Here is a 27988-nt window from a genome sequence, read left to right as displayed (position 1 = left end):
CCTGGAAAAAGAGAGAATTGCACTGCTTTCAGAGGTTCAGAAGAGAAACAATGACAATATAGTGACAATGAAAATGCAGAAGACTTTTTCGTACAGAAGGCAAGAAGTTATTCAAGGACAGCCCTTCATTGCAGATTTTAAAAGCAGATGGCCAGCTCTGTTCACCGAGAAAGAGGTGCATGTCCTATATGTCTAGCTTTATGTCGCAAGAGTGTGTTTATGGTTGACCAGTTATTTCTTGCTTCACTAATATTGACATAACATAGTGATAAAACAGCTAATAATTCCTGGTATGTCCTTCCTCTGGTGCATATTATAAGTGCATTGTTCATGTTTTTCAGATTGACACGGAATTCCTGCACATATCGACAGTACCGCTGCTATCTAGATTCTTTTATGAGCTAGACTTGTACACTCCACGCATGATGGAGCTCTTTCGAGGCAAAGGTGGGGTGGCTGGCAGAAAAATGAGACACATCATGGTGGCCATCTCCAAGGTGGGTTAGATCTGTGCTTAAGAACTTTTTATGCCCATAATCTGGCAATTTTATGAGCAAAGATATCTATACATATGGTAGGCAAAAGTCCTAAGAGGTTTTCATATTTTATACAAATTATATAAGCATCAGTCTTATATTAATAAGTAATTGATAAAATCGTATGGTTAATTTTGATCAAAATGACCCCCCCCCCCCAAGAAAAAACAAAAAACAAAAAAAACATTAGTGTTTAGTTGCCTCACTTTGTGTCTGATTTGGTTTGGACAGATGTTTCGAGGTGGCTGTAGCTCAGGTGGTAGAGCAGGTCAGCTACTAACCAGAAGCTTGGCGGTTTGGTCCCAAGCTCCTCCAGTCTGCATGCCAAATATTCTTGGGCAAGATACTAACCCCAAGTTGCTCACCGATGCATTCATCGGAGTGTGAATGTGTATGAATGTTAGACAGTAAGCAGTAAACCCGGTGGCACCAGTGTCCGGCAGCCTCGCCTCTGTCAGTGCGCCCCAGGGTGGCTGTGGCTACAATGTAGCTGCCATCACCAGTGTGTGAATGGGTGGATGACTGGATATGTAAAGTGCTTTGGGGTCCTTAGGGACCAGTAAAGTGCTATATAAATACAGGCTATTTAAACAGTTTCGAAAATGTGATTGGGTGAATGAATTGTTGTATAAAGGCAGCTTTGGGTGCTCAGAGTAGAAAAACGCTATATCAGAACCAGTCTATTTACCATGTGGCCTTTTGGACTCTTCCAAACTAAGTATTCCTTTTTCAAACTGCTGCCTAAAAGCTAAATATTGTCATTATGGATTCCCTTTTTTCTTAGGATGACACAATACATACAAGACGAGCATGCATCCTGAAGTCCTTCTGTGTCTACCTGAATGAAGACCATGAGAAACTTGTGAAGGAATATACGGTCAGTTACATTCACAAGTTGTTCTGTGTTATGTAATTTGCTCCAGGAGTTATGGGTAATTTCGATATATGAAATTGTGATTTTACAATTTTGCAATTGGTCCTTGTTTTGTTGAATTCCTTTTTTTTTTCATATCTAGACTCAAACAAATGTATTATTATATTTTACGTCACAGAACACTGAGGCCAACACTGAAGCCATGCAACAAACTGTGATGGGAGTGTATGTCATACATCAGGAGGGTGCGGAGCCTGGAGATGACCCAGAGAACATCGGTGTCCTGATTGAAGGCGTGGAGGTTCTCACTGGTTTGAGGAGCATTGCAATTGCTTGTGCTCTGTTATTTGGACTGATATACTGTCTGAACCTAAGCTACCCACCGGAGCTCAAATGAACTTTTGAAGTCTTGCAAAAGATTATCATGAAGCTGGATGGACAGAGGTTGTCATCCAAGGCACAGTTCCTAAAAAAACAAACTAATGGGGTGAATGAGCTTGAAACAGACTCAGGCAAGCCAGATATTTCTTTTTTTCAAGGTTTCTGCAATGCAAATATGTGCTTACTGTTTTAAAGTTTAAAATTGTAAGTTATAAAATGTTCATATAAACTATGTGGTTTGCTCTGTGGCTATTATACAAAGATTGTTTGTTCATAACTTAAAGTCTTATACACTTGAAGTGTAAACACTGATTTTTGCCAGATGGCAATTGTTACAAAGGCAAATGCACACTGGTTTTCACAAATTGTTTGAGTGGAGCAGTTATGCTCAAAATTGAATGTTTTCTCCACACGTTAAATTGCATAAAGTCACTATTAATGGATACAGCCTTATTAAATGGAGGACTAATGTATGCAAGCAACATAGTAATGTTGAATGTTATGTCTGAGCTTTAAATTGTGTTAAAATTCATATTGTTGTTTGCAATGCATATTTTACTACATTTTACCAAAGTTGCTTTGGGGATAATATTTTTTTGTCTGCAAACTATTCAACAGACATTTCATTTTTATTATTAGGGTTAGGGTTATTTTATTGTATTTTTTCTTTCTGTCAGCATGTCTTGATCTGGAAGTTCTGTGGTCTTAGTATGAGATGGTTAAAGGGGAGAAAGCTAGGCTGAACTGGGATCCTGCCAACTGTTTTAAGAATGTTCAAGCAAAATAAAAGAGATGGTTTTGCAAGTTATCATTTATGTATGTTTCATTAATTTAATTTAAATTAATGTTTACATAAGCAATACAAACACTAACTGAAACATGATTGGTGTAAGTACTACAGACATAAATTACATTTGTTCATTCAACAAGATTAACATTGGTGTAACAAACAAATATTTTACTAGTTCATGTAACAAGACTACAGCAGGCGGTGCTGGACCAAGGCCAGGAAGATCGTGAAGGACCTCAGCCATCCCAACAACAGACTGTTCTCTCTGTTGAGGTCAGGAAAGCGATTCCGCTCCCTGAAGACCAACACAGAGAGACTGAGGAGGAGCTTCTTCCCGCAGGCGATACGGTCTCTCAATCACACCACCACACAGTACTGACCCACACATATGGTTCTTACACACACACTGGACTTTCTGGACTTTGGTTTTGCACAACACTGGTCACTATATTCTTCATTTCCGGTTAATACTTGTACAGCTGCTGTTATTGTGTATATATTTATTTATATTTAGATTTCTTCATACATTCTTATATAGTTCTATATTGTGTATTGTGTATTTTGTTGTACAGTTATTTTATTTTCAACTTTAATTTATATATTTATCTTTATCTTATTCTTCCCAGTTAAATTTACCCTTCATTCTAATTTGTGTTGTACAATTATTTCATTTTTAACCTTAATTTATATTTTATTCCTTCCTAGTTAAATTTACCCTTTTTAATTTTTCATATTTATTTCCTTTCTTATTCATAGCCTTTTCCTTTTTTGTTTTCTTTAGGTCACGAGCAGTTGTCCAAGCATTTCACTACATATCGTACTGTGTATGACTGTGTACGTGACAAATAAAAATTTGAATTTGAATTTGAATTTGATGTGCCAAAGTGTTTAAACAATATAACATGAATTTAAATTTATTTAATTAGACTAACTTGGTAAAAAAATGTTAACTGAATAAAAATCAAATTAATTGAATGTTAATGTTTAAATTATGTTACACTTACAAACATATTTAGTGTTGAAACAACACAATCAAGATGGATTGATATAACATGATTTGTTTAGATGGAATATAGGTGGCAAGATGAAATTAAGTTCATCCAATGAATTATTTTTTTGAGTGTAGGTAGAGATCCACTACACACCTTACAATGCCACATCCTTCACTCAAAGGTTAAATAAATAAACAACAGGCTAATCTTCATTTAAGTGAACCCTAAGTAATTAATGACTGGACTCAATCAATCACTAAGACCCTTTCAATGTTTTTAGCCCAACTACATTCAAATCACAAACTTGATAATGGCCAATGATCCCTTTCGACAATGGTCACTTATGGGGTTGGATGGCAGCTGCGTCCTGAAACAGATTAGATAAATCAGTCCCACAAATTTCAAATTAAAAATGATCACCTTACCTAAAATACCATTTCACAATTAAACATGTGTTATCTTAACAGGGGGGCACTGCAAGTCTCTAAGTTTATTAAGTAGACAAATATTTTATTTCAAAAAAATAAAAAAAAACAGAAAAAATATCAGTTCATGTTTGGTCTTTCCTCCTCAGTGTACTAAAAACATATATCAATTGTTAAGTAAACTACTGTGGAACAATTGCAACTTACAAACTTACACATTTAATCAACCCACACATAAAATTTGTATTTATCACAACAGTTTCTGTGGTAGGGTCCAACTAGCTTATTTGCAGAGGTTAAGTTATAAGCAATATCTACATTTGAAGTAGCTATGTCTTTCATATTAGGCTTTTATACTTGTGCTAGCTTGACATTGTGCTATATTGTTGTACTAACGTGTTAGCTAGCGAAAATGGCATAAACAGACAGATTTAAAAAAAACAACAACAAAAAACAAATGTGAATAAATATCACTGAAAAGAATAGACAAACTAATGATATCTTTGCACAAAAAGTATTTTCATCTGGATGGATGAAGACAGATTCACTCTTACCTTTCCAAGATGACCGAGAAGCAAACCATGTGCTTTCCTCCCTCCTGTTGTTTAAAATCTCACGTGATCTTGTGATATCGCGAGTCTTTAAGGCAGCTAACCACTCTTGTTAGATTTTATCATGTCATATCAACAAGAATAAATTTAAGAGGTGCTAAGTTGGTAAATTTCATGTAGATCTTATATGATTTTATTACGTTCACCTTGGAAACATAAATTCATTGTGTTCAAATTACATGTTAGAGTCATGTAAATGCAATAACCACCAAATTTTACTTTTCTCCTCTAAAACAAGGCACTTTTGAAAAGACCTTGCTATATTGTCAAAAATATAGTATTCAAGCAGAGAAGAGAATGGTAGCACCACCAAAAGTTCAAAAAACAACTGTTACAAGCTTCTATGATAAATAGCATTGCCATAGATTTAGCTGATAAAGAAATACACAATTGGATATATGAAAAAATAATATGTTACCTTACCTGAAGGTGTAGTTTTATCCAAAAAGTACAGAGAGGCCAAGAGCAGCTGCATTCATTTAGGTGATCCTGAAAGAGCGCAAAATTTTCAAAGAAGGCGGACCGTTGTGTAACTCAATAACTTTGTGTTCTTGTAACAAAGACTGCTTTGAGAGAAAATAATTTAGGTTCACCACACGAATAATAATTGCAGTAACGCTGGAGTGCTACATTTGCGTTGAGTGAGATTAAAAAAATGTTTAAGCTTAAAGAGGGGCTTGAATTTATTTCTTTGAGTTTACAAATACTTAAGTGCAAAAATGTACTCCTCCTACCCCCAGTGCCCCAACAAACTCATTCATTTTGTGTTCAGAATCAGCCTCTGCTGGTTTAGAATAATTTTAGGTTTATACAAAGAAAATCAAATTAATTTGGTATTTTTTAATTACATTTATGAACAACTAACAAAATTTGTATGTGTTCTTTGAAAGAAGGACCTGAATCTGTTTTTTGAGTGTATACAGCTTGGAGTAAGACAACATGCATGAAGAGGATGATGTGGACAAAATACTCATTTGCCTAATAATTCTGCACTCCCTGTAGAATCTGCTAGAGCTATTTTTCAAGTTTGGGGGTTAAAGTTTCTATTACCACTTTGTACTTTACCTTCCACATCTGCTCTAGTTGTTCCGTCAGCCCCTAGTACTTCTTTGTTTTCTCACGCATCTTTTTCCTGATCTTCCTGTCTGCTCGGATTACCACATCTATCACAACTATGGTCTTCTGGTCCTTGGTTGGCCAGCAGCTGCTTGTTTGACAGGAGCTTGAGATCTGACAAGATATTAGCCTTGTTTTTCTCAACCATCTTTGGTGGTGTCTCCTATCAGGACTTGGGGATTTCTAATCCATATTTGGCACAGATGTTCATGCACAATATCCCAGCCACTTGGTTGTGCCTCTCAATGTATGTGTGAGCTTGCGTCTTACATTCTGCTACTACGTACTGTATGGGATAATCAACGAAGCACCTTTGTGCAGTCTGGGACTTGGCTTCTGTCAGCTGTGGTAGACTCCTGCCTCAATATATCTGGTGCTTATGGCCCATGGTTGTGTGTCTATGATCAGAGCTTCTGTAGTGTCCCGTAGGTCGGCCATTTGTATTTTTGGTTTCTTGAGGTCAACCACTTCATCTATCCATCAGCGGTACACCTCATGTAGGGGCTTGGTCGTATGTGATAGTTCCTCATCCCCATCAGTCTTCAGCTGCCGTCTTCCTGGATGCTCCAGTTTCATGCTGGATTGCGGCTATGAAACTGACTATTCCTCGCCCCCCCCACTACACACTTTTTACACTTTTTATACTTTTCTCAGACAGGCATGAACATTTTCACACTTTTCTCTCTCGCCTTGAGGCGACTTTTGTTGTGATTTGGCGCTATATAAATAAAATTGAATTGAATTGAATTGTTTAAACACTCTATAAGTTCAAAGAGTCGCTTCACACCACAAAGCTGCTAAGTTAGACTGAGTCACTCATGCAGGTGCAGTTAGGTTGTTGTTATGTTACTGAATGAATCTGGAGATGATCCAAATATTGAGGACTTTTTTCCTGTTTTTTTGAGGTCTGAGCCAACGTCTCAGTAACTGTTCTGTTAACATTTGATACTATGCTCTGTGTCTTTACTCACTAGTGTGTCTAGACTTTGTGGTTAGCCTGATTGCGCTACTGTACTTCTGGGCTCAGTTTTAGCTACCCATAAGGAGAACTGAGAAATAAAAGCTACAAATTAGCATGTGAGAGCCAAAATTCCCTAGCTGGGTTACTGTTTTAGTCCACTGAGGTATCATGATATTTTGTGTACAAACTGAATAATGAATACTGTTAGAGTCATTTGTTGGTTTTAATGCTATTTATATGCTTTGATTTTTATTAGTTATACCAGTTTCAACCACTACCACCACTCCCTGCAGCTACCTTGTTCACCTATAACATATCACAATCTTTGATCCACAAAATATATGTATCATGAAAATTTGGAACCATGACAGCTGTACTCTGAACATACATTGGTTTGTAAAGTAAATGTCAAACATCAGAGACAGAACAATGAGTAAAATATACTTTTGAGCCGACAACAGCTTAAGAATGTGATACTTCCTTCACTACTATCTTACACACACATGTTGAAATCTTGCATGCTGTGCTAAAAATGTGAGATAACATCAAGCAGAGGAGAAATAAGCAGTCACAGGACATCAGCAAATATAGACTCCGAACACAGTGTCTTCCTGCACAACTTCATATTGCCCTCACTTTGACAAATACTTTGCACTGTCACACATGCCATTGATCCGTGGTGAGATAAATCCGCATCCCATTGTTCTTGAACGCTTGAAGTCTCCCAAGAAATGAATACTCTATGCTCAAGTGCCTCTGCTGGCTCAAGCCATTCCCCAAATTGCTGCCATGGCTAATTCTGGATTCTTATGACAATTCAATATCTTTATGACGCTATGCATCAGCATCACTTTTAAGTTGTAAATACTGCTAAAATGTTTAATCACTCAGCTCAACCTGTGAAGCTCAGTAACCACTGTGATATCTCAGTTTTTTTCTATATGCCCCCAGATCTGGTGTCTGTTACTGTTAGACATCTTTACAAATGTTTTACACACAGCTTGCATTCAATGTAAGATTCCTAAGTTGGACGCTAATAGCAAAGGAAGTGCATTAATTAAACTAAATTTAGTTGTCTGTTTTCTGGATATTAGAAGGTTGCCACAAGCCTTGTTTTTTTACCACCATTGCCATTAGTCATTCCCAGTTCTACCTCCTGTTGTTTATCATGTGACTACTATGGGTATGCCACTCTGAGAGAAATATTAAAGATACACATCAGCCAGGCCCTTTCCTCCCTTGTTTCTAGGCATAGCTAATTTTTTAAGACAAATTCAAGCTTTCTTATCTTTTCACAAAATGAGCCAAATACAATTTATCTCTTCGAAGAATAGCTGAAGGAGTTCAAGTGGTATAAGACAGTAGAGACAGCCAGGTTTTCTTCTCTTACAAACTGAAATATTGCGGCAGTATTTCTGTTTGGATTAGGACAAGCCTGTAATAATGACTTATGTATGTTATAGATTGGCTGTATGTGACATTATATCCGTTTACATATTAACTGTTCAGATTATAAAGACCTGAAAAACAAAGTCAATTACTATTATTTGTTCTTTTGTGAAAATAGCATAAGAACTCAACACCCTTCATCTCAAGTCCCTTTATATAATAAGATAAAGACCCAACAATATAAGATAGAGAACTCCAATGATCTCTATCTTCTATTGTGAGCACTTTGGAACTGAACAATTCTCTTTTAACAACAAGAGACCACCTGCAGAATTAAGGATCAAGGACATCAGGCCGCAGTCTACAGTGTGGATATGGACATTACATTTATTGCACAAAAGGGCGAGAACAAAATGGTAAAATGCAAAATGCATCCAGGACTAAAACAACTAGATTGCACTGCTAACACAATAACAAGAGAAACATATGTTTGTCCTCCTTAGGATAGGGATTTGTGTTCATTTGTGAGACTGTAGGCTCAGATTTATATTATTAAATGGTAATTATGTGACAGTGAGTTTCAGTTCATTTCACAGAGAAACGTGAATGTAATGTAATGAATAATGTAAAGAAGTACTTTTTCCTGGAAGTAATTAAGTAACAGAAGCCGCCAGCAGCCTAGGGCAATTGCATTGTAACTAAGGGAGGATTCAGGGTAACCTGATCCAGCCCTAACTATATGTTTTATCAAAGAAGAAGGTTTTAAACCCTAAAACTAGACACCCTCTCTATTTTGAAGCCCTAAAAGTAGAGAGGGTATCTATCTCCCAAATCCAACTGGGAGCTGGTTTCACAGAGGAGGGCCCTGAAAGCTGAAGGCTCTGCCTCCCATTCTACTTTTAAATACACAAGGAACGCAGAGCCTGGTGGAAGGTGACGGAGCGACGGTAAGTGACGAGTAAGGTAAGCGACCCATGTTGTAGGTGACGTCAGACGCCGGAGAATTGGCGGAAAAAAAGCAAATGGTAGCATAGAGTTTAACAAAGGTTTTTCACACTTCAGTATTACCAAATATACTAATCAATTGTCATATAACTAACAACATCTGTTTTATCATCTCTAACACCCTGGAGGACAACGGGGAGAGTTTAGACGCTCTCCAAGATTACATCGACCGCTGTTTTCAAGATTTAGTAATGAAGAAGGCCCAGAGTGCATCCTCCCCGGCCAAAATTGAGACGCCGTCATCGAAGAGATGTCGCCCGGCAGACTCCCCCGGTACAACATCGCCTGCCGGCAAAGACATCGCAGACATCCTGGAGTCAATCGACAAGCGATTGTCCAGTTTCGATGCGAGGCTGTCCCTGGTGGAGATTTTACACCGGGAATTTAAATCTCTGAGAGAATCCCTGGAATTCAGCCAGCAGCAGGTGGAAACGCTTGCCGCTGAAAATGCCACGCTACGGGAGTCGGTCAAATCTCTCACCGATAACGTGACCCAGCTAAACATTGAAAATAAAAAAATAAAAGAGTCCGTTATCGATCTACAAGCCCGTAGCATGAGAGATAATCTTGTGTTTTCTGGTATTCCAGAATCTGCCGGAGAGGACGCGGAGGCAACGGTGAAAAGCTTCATCAAAATCCACCTGAAGCTGCCGGAGGACACCGTAAAGAACATCGACTTCGATAGAGTACATTGCTTGGGGGGCGTGAGGTCGCGGACCGGGAGACCACGGCCTATTGTGGCCAAATTCGGTCAATTCAAACAGAAGGAACAGGTGAAGAGTCGCGGCAGAGAGCTGAAAGGAACGGACTTCAGCGTGAACGACCAGTTCCCCAAAGAGATCCTGGAACGACGCAAGGTCCTGTTCCCAGTTCGACGTAGCTTCATCCAGAAAGGCTCCCGTGCTGTCGTCGCCGTGGACTGGCTCTACGTGGACGGACAGCTCTACCGCGACCCCGGCACCACACCGTGGTTATATTGACTGCACTCCAGATAAGAACCCGCTACACTCTTTTCTTATTCATTCACACTTTCTCCTTTAACATGGGTTTAACCTAGTAATATCAATATGATGTCATAGCAGATATAACACCGTCACCCTCCGTCATTGCTTTAATTGGAATGTTTCCGTTTCGTTTCGTTTCTTTCTTTTTTTTTTTTTTTGTTGTCGCTCACAGTTCATGTGGTTTCTTTCTTTCTCTTGTCTTTCACTGCTGTGATCACCTACTTCCCCACTCACCTACAAACAACACCCTCTATTTCTCCATATTTTCACACCACGATCACGCAAACACATCCGCTCAACGGCAGCATATTCACAACAGCCTCACAGCACGCACAGACTTGCAGGACACATAACACAAGCCACGCTTGTTCATATTAGTGAATATTCACACACATAGTCAGAGTCCTGGAGCCTCTCACCACACTTTTTTTTTCCTCTCTCTCTTTCTATTTACAAACAAGGGATGTTTCCACATTTTCTCCACCTGTCTAAACGAAACACCCAGCGTACATCATTAGACATACACACACAATTATGGGCATGCTGAGGTTTGTCACATGGATTGTAAATGGAGCTGGCACCAGAGGAAAGAGGTTAAAGATATTTAACCAGCTTTAAAAACTACAGGCAGATGTTGTTTTATTACAAGAAACTCACAGACCTGTCACAGGTTTAAACGAACTTAAAACACCTGAGTTTCCTAACGTGTTTGCAGCCTGTTATAATTCTAGACAAAGGGGAGTAGCAATTTTAATACATAAAAATGTTAATTTTACAGTACTCGATACAGTTATAGATCCAGAGGGTAGATTTCTAATTATTAAACTATCAATATTGAACAAAAAACTATGTATTGTAAGTATATATGGTCCAAATGTTGATGAACCCTCATTCTTCCACGGATTTTTTAGTGCACTCTCTGAACACCTCGATTGCACACTCATTCTTGGCGGTGACCTCAACCTTGGACTAAATGAAGAAATGGATAGGCTCAACACAACAGGAACTCAGCGCAATTGGCAATCCACAAATATAATCAAACAGTATATGAGCGACTTTGGTCTTTGCGATGCATGGCGCTCCCTTCACCCCAACAGTAAGGAATATACTTTTTTCTCGCATGTTCATCACTCTTACTCTCGTCTGGATTATTTTCTGGTCAGCAGCTCACTGCTGAGTGACATTTCAGACACTGAGATTCATCCTATAGCTGTCAGCGATCATGCTCCTGTATCTTTAACACTAATGCACAAGAATAATACTACGCCAAGTAAAAACTGGAGATTTAATACATCATTGCTTAAAGATGAAGACTTTATTAAATATTTTAAAAAGGAATGGACTTCATATTTAGACTTTAATGACACTCCCGGAATATCTGCTTCTGTTCTATGGGAAGCAGGGAAAGCTGTGATGAGAGGTAAAATAATTTCTTTCTCATCACACAAAAAGAAAGAAGAAAACAAAAATATTCAGGAATTAGAAAAAAACATCAAATCACTAGAAGAAGCCTACGCGTGCGACCAAGATCAGGAAACATTGAACAAAATACGCAAGACAAAACTAGAATTAAATGAAACTATTAATAAAAAAACACAATTCCTTATACAAAGACTTCGCTTGCAGAATTTTGAACACAGTAACAAATCAGGTCGATTTCTAGCTAACCAGTTAAAAATAAATAAAGAAAAAACAATTATATGTGCTGCTAAAGATTTATCGGGGAACACAATATATGACCCTGGAAGAATAAACAACATTTTTAGGGATTTCTATGAAACTTTATACTCACCACAAATAAACCCATCTAAAAATGAAATTGATCTGTTCCTTGACAACGTAACTCTTCCAAAATTACTGGACAGTCAAGCAATGGAACTGGATTCGCCACTGACGCCAAGTGAACTCCAGGAAGCCCTGATAAGTATGCCCAATAATAAGGCTCCAGGTCCAGACGGCTTCCCTGCAGAATTCTACAAAGAATTCTGGACAATTTTGGCACCAGTATTCCACGGAATGTTGCAGGAAATTGAGGAAAATGGCAGACTACCACCAAATATGAATTCTGCCAACATTAGTCTCCTGCTAAAACCAGGCAAAGACCCTTTATTTCCCTCAAGCTATCGTCCAATTTCTCTTTTAAATGTAGACCTTAAAATAATCTGCAAAGCTCTCTCAAAGAGATTAGAGAAAATAACCCCCCTCTTAATTCATCCTGACCAAACTGGTTTCATAAAAGGTCGGGACTCCTCAACAAACACTCGTAGATTACTTAATTTAATAGACTACTCATACAATAAAAACATCGAAACCATAATATTATCTCTAGATGCAGAAAAAGCATTTGACAGAGTTAACTGGAAATTTTTATTCGCAACTTTACACAAATTTGGTTTTGGAAACTCTTTCATAAACTGGATAAGAATATTATACAATTCCCCAACAGCTCATATCAGAACAAATGACCAGACATCCTCCAGCTTCTGTCTCCTGAGGGGCACCAGACAGGGATGCCCACTCTCCCCTTCACTTTTTGCAATTTTTATCGAACCTCTAGCAGCAGCATTTAGACAGGCTACAACAATTAAGGGCATAAAATGTAAGAACGTAGAACATAAAATCAGTCTCTATGCGGATGATGTGTTGCTTTTTCTGCAAAACACACAAACCAACCTCTCTGAGGTAATTACTCTAATAAACTGGTTTTCAAGAGTTTCAGATTATTCAATTAACTGGTCAAAATCTACAGTTCTCCCCATTAACTGCTCCTTCCATAATTCTTCCTCTGCCCCACTGCAATCCGGAAATATTAAATATTTAGGTATTAATGTTTCTCCTAATCTTTCAGACTTAACTAAATTAAACCACATCCCACTTCTAAAGAAAGTAGAAGGCGATCTGACTAGATGGAAATCTTTACACATATCACTCATGGGAAGGGTCGCTACTATAAAAATGATGATCTTGCCAAAAATAAATTACGTATTTTTGATGATCCCTAACAAACCATCACAAGATTGGTTCAGATCTCTGGATTCATATATTTCCAAATTCCTTTGGAAAGATAAACCCCCGCGTATCAGCTTAAAAACGCTACAAAGAACCAAGGATAGAGGAGGATTAGATCTGCCTAATTTTCACCAATACTTCTTAGCCAACAGGCTTCAGTTCATCTCAGAATGGTCAAAACATACCTTCTTAGATGAGCCCTGGCTAGATGTTGAACATGCACTATGCAAGGATCTAGAGATTTCAGACCTACCATTTATTAGCTCAAACATCAAAAGACATGAATGCTTTAAAAGTATCATCAGCTTCTCTCTGACAGCATGGTGGGAGTTTCTAAAAATAACGGCGTCTTCATTAATCCCATGCAAACGTACACCTATCTGGAATAACCCTGACATATTACAAAACAATAATATGATTAATTTCCCAGAATGGAGTTGTAAAGGAATTAAATACTTAGAACATATATTAGAGGGAACAGAATTTATTCCATTTGACAGACTAGTTGCACAATATGGGATCAACAAGAAAAGATTTTTAGAATATCAACAAATTAAATCCATAGTAAAAAAGAAATTTTACCTCAGTCAAGTTGAATTACAAACACCACCAAGTGCGGCACATTTCCTTACTCTTAAATTCCCCAAATTATTATCTAAAATATACAGAACATTTTCTAAATTAGATGAATCAATATCCCTTCCTATTGCAAAGTGGGAAGCAGATTTATCAGTCAGCTTAGACCAAAACTTCTGGTCTCAGGTATGCTTAAGAACCTTTAAATTGATTAAAAATCCCAGTCTGCAATTAATACAATACAAAATACTACATAGAGTGCACTATACAGGTCATCGGATGTTCAAGATGGGCTTTACATCTTCCAACAACTGCTCACACTGTCAAGGCAATACACCCGACAATTACATTCACGCTCTTTGGTCCTGTCCACCAGTGCAGAAGTTTTGGCGAAGTTTTGAAGACTTATCAAAGTGTCTGAAATGTAACATTCCAACTTCCCCCTTAGTGTGTTTGTTGGGCAGCTTAGATAATGTCACTTCAGAAAAGAATATAGCCCATATGGTTTTCACTGCCCTATGCATAGCCAAGAAAACTGTCCTCATGAACTGGAAAAATAAAAACAATCTTAATTCTAACCAATATAGAAATTATCTATTAGATTACATTAGTCTTGATACAGCCTCTGCCACGACATCAGATCAATTGCTCTGGGCTCCTTTGATCAGCTCCATTACCTAGTGGGGGTGGGGGGTCATAGTTTGGTCCCGCCTTCACTGTTGTGATTGGTGTGGGGGTAGGGACAGGCTTAGGGCGTCGGGGGGTTCCCCGGAGGCATCTTCCTTGGGGGGGCTCAACCTGGGGTAGCGGTCATGTCCGGGTGGGGGCTCTTTTGGCTCTCGGGTGACTGTTTCCTCGTGGCTGCGTGCAGCGGGGCTAGGGGAGGGTCTGTGCTGACGGACGTGGGTTACTGACCTGGTAGCCTGTCTGCCCCTGGGTGGGTCCGGGATGGGCGTGAGGTTCTGGGGGCGCTCCATCTCTGGGCTGGGGCCCTGGCCGGGCCTCGGGGCCTTGGGTCCTGGTTTGTGTGTTGCCGGGGTTGTGGGCGGGTGGGTGCATGGGGGCCCATCCCTGGCGCAGGGTGCCGCCGGTGCGTCGAGCCGCCTGGGGGGCTCTTCAACTGGTGGGGGAGATTGTCACACCTTGCAGGAGCTTTCCTCTCCTCAGGAACTCTCTGCAGGAGGGGGAGATACAGGAGAGGTGGAGGAAGATCTCAGCCTGGGCGTCTATTGTCTCATGTAGTCTGGAAGAAGAGTGAATGGTGGGGTGGGTGCAGTTTTCTCTGTGGTGGGGTTGGGTGGACTGTCCCGGGCTCTGTGGGGCCGGGGGGAGCTGCTGCGCTGGGCCCCGGTCTGGATGGGCCTGGGCCCCCTTTCCCTGGCGGGTCGCGGAGTATGGGAGTGCCTACAGGGAGGGGTCACCTGCCCCTCCCTTCCTTCACTCCCCATCTCCAGCTGCCTCCCTCTTCCCGCTCCACCACAACCACCCACACATGCAGGGCTTTGGAGTAGGGGTATGTCACCAGGGTGCAGAGGAGGCTACCCCCCCCCCCCCCCCCCGTCCCCTTCTGGCTGCCTCTGCCTCAATTTTATCCCACAACTTAGACATTCACATTACTCACACTCTCATTACACATACATATAGGATCTTGGGGGTGGGCACGATACACGGAGTCCAAATTACCATCAGGTTGTATACCTCACCCCTGGCGTCGTTGCCCACCTCTCAATTTTGAATACACGTAGACATTGAGGGCTAGCAGGAGGGACTATGCGCTTACCTGCTGCTCTCTGGCAGGTAGCTCCATGCCCTCCTGGGTTTTAATTGCACCTTAGAACACACATGCATCAACACTACAATGAGCGGGTGGAGGGAGGTTTGGAGTCTTCTCTCACCCCCGTTCTCTGTGGCCTGCTGGAGCGGGGGGGCTAGGAGGAGTTGGCGGTCCGACTGCGGTCTGGAGTGTGGGGCCTCCCTGCTGCCGGAGTCGGGGCGGTCTGCCTCTCCCCACCGCAGGGAAAAGGGTAACACCACCTGGGTCTGGGTGCAGTTCCCCCCTCCAGGGGCAAGGGTACCTAGACCCGGTTCGTAGAGTACGCTTGGGGAGTGTGATCGTGTGTACAGCGTCTCTTTATGTCTGTCTCCACGTTGGTTGAGTGTGGAGTAAGTGCATATGAGAGCATGAGGGTGGGAATGGATGTTTGTGTCTGTGTGTGCCTGTATCTCTGTGTCTATATGTCAGGTTGGGTATCAGACACCACCTCTCTGGGGACATCTCAGGCCCTCCAAGGTTTGGAGGCCTATCTCCACCCACCACCACTTCCCCTGCCAGTGGCGGACTCCCTCAGGTGTCGGTGCGTTGGTGGTTCTTTGTGTCTGGGGGTGGGCGTCCGGGTACACACCGGCTCACTCCTTGGCGGCCGCTTATCGGGGCCTGAAACCTGGGGCTCGCTCGGGCCACTTCGGAGGTGGGGTGCCCCCGGCTTCTCGGCCTGGGGCTCGGTCACTCAAGCACAGCTGGCTGCCGGCGGAGCTCACGGGCGCGTCACTGCAACTCCCCCTGGCTTCTGCTCCGCGGCTGCTGAGTGAGCCCTCACCTGGGACTCTCCTCAGCTCTTACTGGGACAGTGGCGCGGCTGCCCCTCTGTTAGTCTTCCTTGGTCTCTTGTGTTCTGGGGGCCTCTGGATGGCTGGAGTTTTGATCTCCTCCATACCTGCTTCATACCCTGGAGGACGGGGCTGTGGCTCCCCACACTCCCTAGCAGATCGTTACATGGAGAAACCTTTGGAATACAAACATGCTGATCCACACAGGTGTACACACGGGTATTCACAGACGCGGACTACAGCTTTCTTGGCTGCTGCCTCAAAGCACATTGTGCGCTGTCTATCTTGCGTGCTGCACAATATCCTTTATTATTTAGTATCTACTGATATCTACTGCTAGCTAGTTAATTGTGATGGTGCCGTTTGTTTTTTTTTATTATGTTGCTCTTTGTTGTTTGCTTTCTCTTCTGTTTTTTTTCTCCATACAGGTGATCCAGGTGTTTTTTTTTGTTTGTTTGTTTGTTTGGTTTTTTTTCTCCCCTCCCCTTCTCACCGTCTCTTCTCCCCTTTGGTTTTCTTTCTCTCCCTCTCTTTCTTTCATTCTTTCTCCCTGTCCTATCCTCCAGTCATGTCTGTCCCGTTTGTAGCAACTGAAAATAAAATAAATTCATAATTATAATAAAGGTCAATCAAATGGACCAATATGGCAAGGCCATGATGATCCACCTGGTAAAATAAATCCGCTTGGCATCTTTCTTGGCCTTAAGACAACAATTCTGATGGCTAAAGATCCAAACGGGACACAAAAAAAAAATATATATATATATATACAAGGAACCACAAGTAGGCCTGAAGGTGAAATGTATTGATTTATGTATTTTTTGCTTATAGTAAGCACTCAAAAATGTTGCACATCCTATTATGAACAGAAAAGCAAAGAGTAAAAGTAAAGATGTGTAGAGGCAAAGGTTCTATTTTATATATTTAGTAATGAATTATTACTTTTGTTGGAAATGTGCTGATTGTTTCATCAATCAGTAATTTATTTTTGTTCTGCTGTTAAACACTGTTGGCTCGTTTAATCTCTATTAAAGAAACATAACCATCAGCTGTTCATATTATTTTGTATGTAAAAAATGTCAGTAAGTAAAAAACAACAACAAAAAAAACCTCACAATGCTCCTATTACCACCAAGATCACTTCAGATTTTACTTTCCACATCTGCTATAGTTGTTCCTTCAGCCCTTGGTATTTGTCTATTTTCTTGTACTCTTTCTTTGTGGTGTTGTTAATGGCTGGGATTACCACCACTATTACAACTGTGGTGTAATAGACATAGCTATTAGACATAGCTGGTCATCCAACTAGACATAGTTGGATGACCAGCAGCTGCTTGTCTTTTAGGAACCTGATGTCTCACCGGAACTTTGTCCAGTAGTTGTCAATGATCTTCGTCAAACTTCTAATCCATATGTGGCTGTAGTACTGCAGACTATCCCAGTCACTCAGTTGTTCCTCTCAGTGTACATTGTCCAAGCTTGCATCTTACATCCTGCCATTATCTGCTGAACTGCCTCTGGGGCACCTTTGCACACCCTACAACTCAGGTTGTGTTAGCTGTGATGGACTCTGCCTCTATGCATTTGAAGCACAGGGCCTGTTACAGTTACTATATCATGATCGACTCTTTATTATAAGTCTGATAAAAGAATATTACCTTGATAAAGAGTATGTTAATTCACGTTAGCTCACATTAATGTTAATTCACGCAACATCGTACAATGAGAAACTAACAAATGGCTTGTCTTTAAACCAAGAGGGAGATCTTGAAATGGAATTGGCATCATGGCGTTGTGTAAGTAGCAAATGATATACAAGAAAGCATAAGAAGAAGAAAGAAAGTGTGTACATTATTGTACTTTATTGAGCCCCGTGGGGAAATTGCTCTCTGCATTTAACCCATTCACTCAGTGAAGCAGTGGGCAGCCATTGGGCGCCCGGGGAGCAGTGTGTAGGGACGGTACCTTGCTCAGGGGTACCTCAGGGTAGCTGTTAAGGGGAATCGAACCCCTGACCTTCCGATCATGGGGCAACCACTCTACCTACTGAGCTATCCCTGCCCTAAGACAAGAGGGCTAAATGAGATGACTGATGTTTAGCTTCCAAATCACCCATCTGTTTGTGTATACATGTGCAGGTGCTGCAGTAGGACTTGGGACATACTATTTTGTCTGCAGTTATGTGCACTGGTTGGACTGGTTTTGTAATTTAAGGTTTTGTTCTAATAACATGTAAGCACATGAAATAAGCAAAGACATCCTTGGATTTCTGCTAAAGCAATTGAGGGTTCAAGTGTCTTGTGTGGTTCTACATAAGAGATGAGACCACATAGCTTCACCATCTAATTGTTTATTCCACTTTCTTTCAATCTGACATTGGGGTATCAAGCCAGCTGTCAAATAGGATTAAAGTCCTGTTAAAATTTTGTATGGAGTTCATGAGCAGTGCTATATGTAGTGAGTGGGTGAAAAGGTTTTTTGAGGAACTTATACTGTAGGCCAACATATAGAACAATTATCATGCCAAGTGAATTCAGTCTATGAATGTATAAGTTCCTTTTTCGCTGTCATGAACCGTAGTTCAGCACACAAGCTGGACCTAGAAGCAGAGACAACACGCCAAGGTGCATGCAAAATAAACTTTATTTTAACTAAGGGTGTCCCGGAAGGGTAAAAGGAAAGCACGCCAGGTAACTAGAAAACCAAGGGAAATAACTCAGGAACGCCGTAATCAGGACTGTGGGAGGCTACAACAGAAAGAGGAAGAGGGTTACAGGGGAACGGAGAAATAACAGCATACGTGGGTAGAGAATTAATCTTATGGTCCAGATGGGGCCGTGGGAACCGGAGGGAGAGGTGAGGGTCCGGGGGGAAGCTCCAGGTGAATAGAGGAGACGAGTGCCGGTAGTGATCCAAAAACTCCAGGCGGGCAGGAAGACAGGCAGGAGAGGGCTCCAAACACGCCGAGCTGTTACCTAAGCACACAAGGAAAGGGTTAGCGTTTGTTCCAGCAAAAGAGAATTTCGCAACCGCCTTCACGTGGAAGCATGTTACCGCTGAGAGGCGACTAACGGACAGGCATGGAGCAGCTGGCTGAGCTGGGTTAAATGGTCCGCCTGATCGCCTGGGATGGGATGCAGGTGTGGAGTCGACAGCCACACCCGTGGGCGTGGGCATCCCATCAGCTCCTTGGACACCGGGCCGTGGACCATGACATTCGCCCTGTAGACTATGCTGTCTGCTCTATCTATCTGTCTGTCTGTCTGTCTACCTATCTATTCATTTTTTCAATTTGTAGAACAATCACAGAATAATCCTGAAGATATCAGATACATGTAGCATATAATAATTGTGTTAATCAAAAAAGTTGATTACCAAAGCAAAACGCTATCTTGCTATTTTTGGCAACCTTGAACTATGTTTGTTCATGGTCCTGTCCAACAAAGTCAACACCAAATGTCTTTACTGAATGTTGTTGTGGGATTCTTAATTGTTCTGTTGAATTCTGAATAAATCACTTAAGTAAACATTTCACTCAAAGGTCTGCCCAAACTATCATTTACATCTGAGCTTGAGATTTAACACCATCAAAAGAACTGCTCTTCTTATGATTCTGCCTGTTTTATTGCAATAGTTTGACTGTACTTGATACGCACTGTAGTCTAATAGTATCTGATGTTTTAAATCTGGGGAGCATAGATCAAACGGAAAAACATTCATGTCTGCCAAACCTTCAAGTTTCAATAGGCCATTTCTTTGTTTACTTAATTCCTGTAATATTTTCTGCGATATAGAAACACTACAACCTTCGGGACTCTACCAGTTAATTTTTGACAAAAGGCACACCTGGAAATCATAGTAGGGATGGAAATCAAGAACCGGTTTTTGTAGAAAAACGTTTCCCAGTAGTACAATTCCTTGGTTCGTCTACCTGCCATAGCTAGACTGGCCATCGGGCATATTGGCCATTTGCTCAGTGGGCCGATGGTGATTTTTCGTTTTTATGGGCCGATATTTTGGGGTTTTTTTGTTTTTTTTCCATAACGGTCTAAACACTGAGAGGTGGTGGATTGGCCAGATGCTGGGAGATGTGTAAAAATAACTCTTTGGTGGTGGCTATTGCGGAGCTTCCACAGATTCAGTAACATTAGCAAGTGGTGGAGGCCAGCAGATGCAACACGCTGGCAGGTGGATGACGGAAAAGCAGGAGGAGCAGAGACCCGAGGCGGTGAACTGAACTTTAGGTAAGAAGTTATGACCTGCAGTCTATCTGGGTCAGATATAAACCAAGTTTAGGTGGAGATTATTTTCGTTATGCTGACTTTTTACAGTCAGTTACAATAACTCGTACTGCGTACTAGCTAGCATGACGGAGTTTATATACTGCTGGGCAGGTGCTATGATGTTATTGATGTTGAACTTGTTTTATCTTATTTTATTTATAAGGTTAGTTATTAGAGTTTCCAACAGCCCATGAAAAAAACGGAATGGTCTCGTACTCAGAGAAAATATTGCGCGTTTTGTATTGAGGTGAAAAGGAACACAGTTTGTCCCGGACGTCAGCTACAATGAAAAAGACACAAAGCTGGAGTTATTCTGTGTCTTTGCTGTACAGCTGCCTCTTCTTCTCTCATTCTCTCCCCCTCCCTCTCTTGTTTCTACTTAAATCATGAAACTGATTAATGATCAGCTGATCGGCTTTTCTCTCTTGTTTGTTTATCTCCCACTTTGCGCCAGAAAGAGGAAACCAGCGGATGTCGCGCTAAACAACAGCAGCACGTTTAACCCTGGAGAACCCATGCAGTCAGATCCGACCCCATTGGTTTACTAGGGGAACCATGGGGTCAAATTTGACCCCATGGGTTCTCCAGGGTTAAGGTTGATCAGCTGTTGTTAGAATTTATTTAATATTAATTTCTAGTATCAGCTGAGGTTTGCTGGAGCCACAGCTGTAAAAGCTGCTGGTCATGATATCGGTTTGGTTATCTGGTGAGAGGGAAACATGAAGATGAAACCAGGAGATGTCCTTACTGAATCATCAGAGCTGAACAGGTGATGGAGAAACAGGTTTACCTTTTAGGTGACATGAATGAGTTGAAGGGAAGTTATGAACTGTTTCTGAGAGGCAAATAACACCAGCATCCTCTTTCTATGTAGCTGACAGCTGGTAACTGTGCAGGGGCGGGTCTAGCAAAGTTTTGCCAGGGGGCCAGGTAGGACATTAACAGGGAAAGGGGGGCACAAAGAAATACTTTTCTTTCTTATTCTCATGTAAAATTTCTCACTTTTAACAAATAATTATCTGAATCTTACAACAAACGTTTTCATCTGATGTAAAATGTATAGAAATCCATTATTGTACATAGTAATTTTTTTTAGGGTCCCATCATAATTTCTTCAGAAGTAGCTAAGTACTGTATATGATGGCAGTATTTTCCCACATTTTTTAGATTCTGTACCAGTACTGTGTGTAAAATGCCATCAAAAAGTCAATTAAGTTTTATTCTTTCTCACCTGTCTTTCTATCTCCTTTCACTTTTTAAAGGTTGCCATGTTAGAAAAAATATTTTGCCCTGCCATGCTGTTTATTGATGTGGCAAATGAATGGTTTATGAAAATATATCTAAATCTGTCATCAGTAATCAGTAATGATCATGTCTCACCTCTAGTCTTCTCTGTCTTAATTTCAGGTTTTCACCATGTGTTGTAGATAGTTCAGGAGGTTAACTCGACCAAGCAGTCTACTTTCGGGTACTGTTTAGAGTACCAGAATAGGGAGGATGGGTTTAAGGTAGGTTTAAGTTTATTAGACTGATACATATATACCAACAAGGCAGTGTACATCACTGTGACAACAGCGTTTGTTTTCATTCAAAGGCTTTATGGTTTTTCCTATAATACCTGGTGGGCCGGTCTCTAGTCAAAATGCCCGGGCCGATTTTTTGTCCCAGTCCAGCCCTGCTGCCTGCCTATCAATCAACTCACTACAATCAGTTGATTTCAGTTTGCATGCCAGAGGAGGAAAATAGCGCTGCAGTCTAGAACACGGAGATGGACATTTCTTTTATTTTGCTTGCACAAAAGAAAGCGATAAGTGGAAAAGTGCATCCAGGACAGAAACAACCACATTATGCTGCTAACACAACTTCAATTCTTTGCAAGCATCTGCACAGACAGCATTCTAATACTAAGCTAGCCAAAAACCCAGAGTGAAAGCTGAGTGAATGCTGACCCCAGTATCCAGACCCTGAAATTCAACAGGTAACAAGCAGATGAGAGGTCAGGCTGCATTTTTAAAGCAGAATCACTGCAGCGATCGCTTTTTTTAATGCTGGTTTTCATTCTATTAAGAGAAAGCTCTTAGAGATGTGTGTCCTCATTGGGATTTGTGTTGGTGTGCGGGATCGTAGCCCTAGATTTATATTTGTTAACATAAATATTAAAAGTCTTTACTTTTTTGAGTAACAACTCCAACAGTGATTACAAAAATGAGGGGAAATACCTCAACAAACTTGCAGAAACATTTGACCCACAGCATGTAATTAATTTGCATGAATAAAAGAAATTATTATTGCTTGTTAGTAATAGTGTTTACTCTTAAAACCGAGCCAATGAGAAACCAGTGAGAATCAATAAGGAATCAAACTGATTCCTTTGGAAAGGTAAACCCCCACACATTAGCTTAAAAACGCTACAAAGTACCAAGGATAAAGGGGGGCTAGATCTGCCTAACTTTCAACACTATTTCTTAGGAATAGGCTACAATTCATCTCAGGATGGTTTAAACATACCCTCTTACATGAGCCCTGGCTAGACATAAAACAGGCACTATGCAATAATATAGAGGTTTCAGACCTACTATTTATCAGCTCAAACATCATGTATGCTCCAAAAGCATAATAAATAAATAATAAAAGCATAAATCAGCTCCTTTCTGACAGCAAGGTGACTGAGTCTTCATTAATCTCATACAAACGTACACCTATTCGGAACAACCCTGACATACTACAAAACAATAATATTACACAGAGGCAGATACATGCATATTAATGTTAAGGAATACAATACCATTGACTGAATGTTAATATGCCTTGAATTCACTGCCTTGAATTAAACACATTTCTTTCTGCTGTCAAGTTGGTCATTTTAACAGGGGAGTCCATGTGCACTGATTTGATTTGGTAGTCATCTTTAAGTGCACTTCCCTTTCTATGCAAATACACGTTATTGACAGATTTTTAGACTACTTTTGTGAATATGTTACATTTAAAGGCTGTTTTAGAACTTTTCACTAGTTTGATAGAGTTTGAGCCACTGTCATATTTACTTGTCAATGCTTTTTTCAGCAAATTGCACTTTCTTCTAGTATTTAAATAAATATTGTTTGAAAACTAAAAACAACAAAACTTAGAAAAATGTATGACATCAGAAACAAAGCATGATTATTACTTTTGATCTTTTGGGGGAGAAAAGCCTCTGTTTTTGTATGATCCTTAGGACTGGATATGGCTCTGTGGTTTTAGGCAATGAGAGAAATTATGTAAAAACTGACCTGAAATATTTATATAATGCAGCTTCTCTGCAGATTCGATGCAATACAAGAGTCCTGAATCAGCCATATTTATCCATAAACTAGTAGATTTACATTTAAAACGTATAGTATGCAGTAAAGGATGGGACACCCCACAGTCTGAAAATGTACTAAGTAGTTAAACCTCAGTATTTATAATGGCAGGTGGTGTCTTGCTACTATTGAAAGCTACATTTCCACACACCTGATAGTCTTTATTTGAGTTAAAATACTTTCACCATAAAAACCAGTGGTGCAGTCATGTTTTGTGTACCTGCTCTTTACTTAAAAAATACATTATGGCAACAACTCTGTCACTTTTATCCACATCCAAGGGTGTCACTGGGACTATTAGGAGTGTGAAACGAATCAATACAACTCACATCTCTTTAAATTACAGTGGCTCGGAGTTAGCACAAACAGTAAAGTAACATTTTTATTGACTTTTTAATGCACGAGCCATAAAACTCAGACTGGCGGGTCTTCGTTCCACTTTCAGATCGGCTTTACGGACGGCGCCACTATTCTCACCCTAAAACAAATCTAAAAGTCAAAGCACATCCTCCACCTTTACCACTGCCCATCTGAGCACAGTGTAATACCTCTTCTGTGAAAAATGTCTGCTGCTTAACGCCTATGCCTCCACATGGCGCTAGTCAAAGCTGCAACCCTGATCATGATAAATGACGTTCTCGCTTCTTCTCATTTTTCTGTCTTACCTGCTGTGTTTTGTTGTATCTTTAAGGAAGAATAATGTGCAGACGAATGTAGCAAACATCAGGGATGAGCAGCTGTAGTTCAAAGGCCACAGAGAGTGCGAGCAAGGCCAAATTGTTTTAAAGAGTGACTGAGACCAACCAGACAGGAATGTGTATTCAGCTCTGGTCCTCGGAGGTATGTGTGCATTATTTTTTTGTTTTTTGTCTTGCCCTGGTTTTTTTGTTTGTTTTTTGTTTTGTTTTGTTTTTTTTGGGGGGGGGGGGGGGGTATCAGAAAAAGAGAAGTCAGTGTTGAAATGCCCACCTCCCTTGATCTATCCCCTCAAACAAAGACTCTCCTGATGAATTGATGAGCTCTGACACCAGTTTTAATGAACACATTATAATGTTCGATTTGTATATTCTGGGCCAAATTGTGTGTACAATGATGGCAAAGCAGGGTATGCTGTAGGACAGGCCTATCTTGAGAGTAGGCTACAGAGTAGGCTACTAAGTCGCTACTGTATGATTGGGTGAATGATTTTCTCCATAGTCCTGCCAGATTGGATGTAACTTTTGCCTGCTGCTTAGAAAGGATAGAAAAGGTTAACATGCATTCGTTAAGGAAACAAATTTCTTCAAGTGTGGTACAGTAGAAAAAACAACAGCGTTGGTGACAACACATACAGCAGGGTGACATTACCATCATGATGAGAAAGAAAGCAGCAGAGCCTTGCTCACCTAACCCTAATTTGTTTAGCCAACTGCAATTCTTGACTATGAATGTGTGAAACACGGCACGCCTGTCTCTCCTTTATTTTGCCCACCCCACATACAGCAGAGACTTTCACTGACAAACCTGGAAAGCAAGGCATGGAGGGGAAACTTATTTACATTAAAATTACTATAAGTCATTAGAAATCACAAAAAATCAGAAAAACAATGACGATGATGGATCAGTGTAGCTGTTCTCAACATTCACATTCAACATTCATTTCAGAAAGGACAAAAGTATGACCAAGAATATTGTTCGCTCACAGTCATACATATCTCAAGTGCACATGTCTCAATAGCAAATTTAAAAAAAAAAAAAATCTATCTATCTATCTATCTATCTATCTATCTATCTATCTATCTATCTATCTATCTATCTATCTATCTATCTAATTCAGATTGATTCATTATTATTATTATTAAGACTACATAAATATCAGCTTAATGGCTGGCCTGATCCTGAAGATCATTGTGATTAATATGAGTGGGAAATGTATTTTAGGTCCATCCTTTGCTTGTTTAAAAAAACAACCTCATATGCTCAGGACTTCACTAGTTACTGGGTATATTCATTGTTACATTTGTTCAGTGCATGATCACCAGAACCTTTTTTATTTTTCCATTCATGTTCACTGCATGCATTTCAAAATTGAAAATCAAAAACCCAACACCTGGTTTCCCCAGTTAAGTTATAGTAGTTTGTTAGCCAGTGGGGGTGAATTTAACAAATTTTATGGAAGCCCCCAGGTTTGTTTGTTTTTTTTTTAAGTTATGTAAATGTCTTGGAGCTAGGGGGTTAAATCAGAGGCTCGGGAGTTAATCTTCTCTTCATCAGAGAGATCTGTATAAAACATGGCACTTAATAAAAGATCGTAATTGAGTCATTTCTGTTAAGCAAACGTGACAGATATGCAGCATGCTGAATAACATTGCCAGAATGTGAATGTGTGAAAGTTATTCTAGAGTTCGATATCACAAAATGTGCTCTGTGGAGCAAATGATGCCTAAGGAATTTCTGGCAATAAACTGTAGACAAAGACCAGTCCCTTCAATGATATTTATAATTTTTGTTTTACAAAATTAATCTCGGTACCTGAGGGAATTATTTCTTTTTGCATTTTTAGAAATAATCTTGAATGAACTAGAGGGAACAACATAATTGTTAAGGAGCCTGAAAATTAAAGGACAGCTTCCTGTTAGGTGCTATAGTTCCTGATCCTGGGAGTTGCACGGTGTATGTCTCATTGAAAAATCCATAAGCATAGCATCTGTCACATCTGCATGCATGCAAGAGTCACATCATCTGTTATAGGGCCTCCTGGGGCTACTACAGTAATCTTCCAATAAAGCCTTCAGGCAGTCCAGCTATCAAACACTCTCACTGCCAGTTTGTTTATGGATTTTCAGCGTGTTCACTTGAAGAAATTAAGGTTTATCCCCACAGGACATTCAACATTTGAATTACTCAATACTTTCTGACACCTGTGTCACGAGGACAGTGCCTCCTGCACTCAGAGTATCCTGGCTAGCTTGCTCACTGCAAGCAAGAAATATAAATAAAGATGCCCAATAAATATGAAAATGCATCAAAGATGTGCTTTGCAAACTCCCTGCAGGTGAAAATGTGTTTTGTAAAACCCCAGCCTCATGTCTTGCATGATAAATGGCATCACTCCATATACCCTCTGCCGAAAAGGCAGCGAGCAGTAATAAGAATACAGTAAGTAGTGCCATTCATCCTGTGCTTGGAAGAGCACATTTCAAACACTTCACGCCAAGAGTAGCCGTATTCTGCAAATGGAGTTCACCTTCCACAAATAATTGAAAGGTCCCGGCATTCAAGGTAATAGAATTGTCTTCTTTTTAGATGTTGCTGAGTGGGGGCAAACAGAGAAACGAAAGACCCATGGAGTTACATTATGCTGTCTCTTCATGCATTTTTTTTTTCTATTTTATATAGGAACATTTACACATGAAGCATTCTGACAGCGGCCACCAGCGCAAAGTGTTCATGCCAGTCTAAGTGAAATTCAAACAAAAACAGAGCTGATGTGCTCTAAAAAAAAAATCAGCATTAGAAAACTTGCAGTGAATCACAGGAAATCTGTGTTTAATTAATAAGTGATAAATAAGGACTGACTTCACTTCAGTCGGTAACTCAACAGTTCATGTTTGAGTTGATCATTTATGCTCCCATAGAGCACAATGCTAAGAGCCAATGAAGATGATTTAGCCAGGCAACAGAACCGTTCTGGTTTGACATAGCTAGAGTGCCTTGAAAAAGTAATAACACAGCTTGAACTTTTCCACATTTTGTCACATTACAAGTTGTAAATTACAACCCCAAACCCAAAAGAAGCTTATGTGTAAGTTCATTGAAAAAGATCTGTAATCAGTCATTTGCCTGTTTTCCTCAGTGTTTCCTCAGTTGCTTGTCTGTTCTTTACATCACTGCCACTTTCCCACGCTGTCAATGTCGATACTGATAACATTACTCTAGTCCATTCATCTTCTCGCCTACCTTCTTTGAGCCAATCAGCCTCCATTTTGCATGGTTTAAATATGTGCTCTCTGTCATTCTCTCTTTCAGACCACCTCAGACACCTCAGCCAGTGCTCCATCCAAGCCTCAGTCTTCATCTTCACCATCTTCATCACCACCAATGTCTAG

General features: G+C 40.3%; 1 pseudogene; it reads left to right on the top strand.

Moving 5' to 3' along the window:
* The first annotated feature begins 73 nt into the window (after positions 1-73).
* Positions 74-27988, top strand: LOC146562115 (uncharacterized; annotated as a pseudogene).

The sequence above is a fragment of the Mchenga conophoros genome, linkage group LG12, assembly GCF_057382185.1.
Source record: "Mchenga conophoros isolate Kocher_MC1m ecotype Shallow Benthic linkage group LG12, M_conophoros_male_GT1.1, whole genome shotgun sequence".
Classification (NCBI taxonomy): domain Eukaryota; kingdom Metazoa; phylum Chordata; class Actinopteri; order Cichliformes; family Cichlidae; genus Mchenga; species Mchenga conophoros.
Note: the sequence above shows the minus strand (reverse complement) of the source record. Positions and strands in the feature narration are given on the sequence as shown.